Source organism: Rhipicephalus microplus, unplaced genomic scaffold (genome assembly GCF_043290135.1).
Source record: "Rhipicephalus microplus isolate Deutch F79 unplaced genomic scaffold, USDA_Rmic scaffold_650, whole genome shotgun sequence".
In the NCBI taxonomy this organism is placed as follows: domain Eukaryota; kingdom Metazoa; phylum Arthropoda; class Arachnida; order Ixodida; family Ixodidae; genus Rhipicephalus; species Rhipicephalus microplus.
Window position 1 is genome coordinate 32501 of NW_027465208.1, and position 1270 is coordinate 33770.

Here is a 1270-nt window from a genome sequence, read left to right on the forward strand (position 1 = left end):
TCGCGGTTCACCACGGCGGGCGGGTCGGTCTCCTCCGCATAAAAAGGGGGACCCCCGCTTTTTGTTCCACGAAATCGCACAAGCTTTTTTCGCATCCACGGTTTGCCACCGCACACCAAAATGCCGATCCGGCTGCCTACTTTAGCCAACAGGTGGAGCCAGGCGCGCCGTACTTGCGCGGCACTTCCCACGTCCACCGAAGTCGGTGCCAAGGACCACTTTCGGCGCCGGAGCCGCGTACGAGCCTACTCGAGGCGGAAGAACGAAGCCAGCAAGGGCCTGGCCGCAAGTGCGTTCAATTGTCGGGACGTCCAAGTCCCTCGTTCTTCCGTGCTTCCTCTTTCGGCAAGTCGTTGCGGCACCTTCCCAAAGCGCGCAGACCCGCTAATCGCGACGAGCGCGACGTGGCCGTGCCGCCTTTCCCTCGGCAGCAAGCAAAACGCCTGGCAACGTCGACGCTCCCCTAACCGCGATCTCGCACCGTGTTTCGTGTGGCGAATTCAAAAGCCGGCCGGCGCTGCTGCAACCATTACGGTCGGTACGCATACGCCGCGGAGGGCGGGACGGTCATCGGAGCGTGCGGTTCCTCCATCGAGTACTGCGCACCTCGGCCGTCGCATCGCCGTGCCATGACCGGCCGCGCGTCAACGCGAACCGGTGCCAGCGAGATCCCTCGCCTGCAAGAACCGACCGGCAGCCTCCGTCACCCGAGGACGCGGAGGCGCTTGCCGCGGACGGCGGGACGGTATGCACTGGTGCACAGCGGACCCGTCACATCGCCAGTTCCTTGACCGACCGCCGACGCTTGTGCCGTTCCTCTCGTACTTGGCAGTCGCCGCGCGATTGTCGGGTCTCGTTCTTGCACGCTCGAACGGTCGGGAGGGCACTCGGCTGGCGTTTCGGGAACGCGCAGCCTCGCCTTCTACCGACGTAACCACGACTCGCCGTTCGCGCTCCGCCGCTCCTGTTTACAGTACTAGGCGGTCCCGCAGCGGTCGGGTCGCGCATTTCGAGCGCTTCGAGCCACGGTGCAGTGGCGGGTCGAAAGCCGACCTATGAGTGCGTTGCGCCGTTTGTACCCGCGTCCGCCACCTGGCCGACCGTCCAAGGTCGCGGTGTTGGCGTCCGCTGGGCGCAACAATTTGTCACGGGGTGCCGCTCCACATTCAGGCAGCCCCGTGGGGAAAAGCCGACCCCGCGTCCAAACGGGGTCAGCGGCAGAAAGTGTCGGGCGCAGACGCAGCTGAGGCGCTCACCCTTCACAATCCGT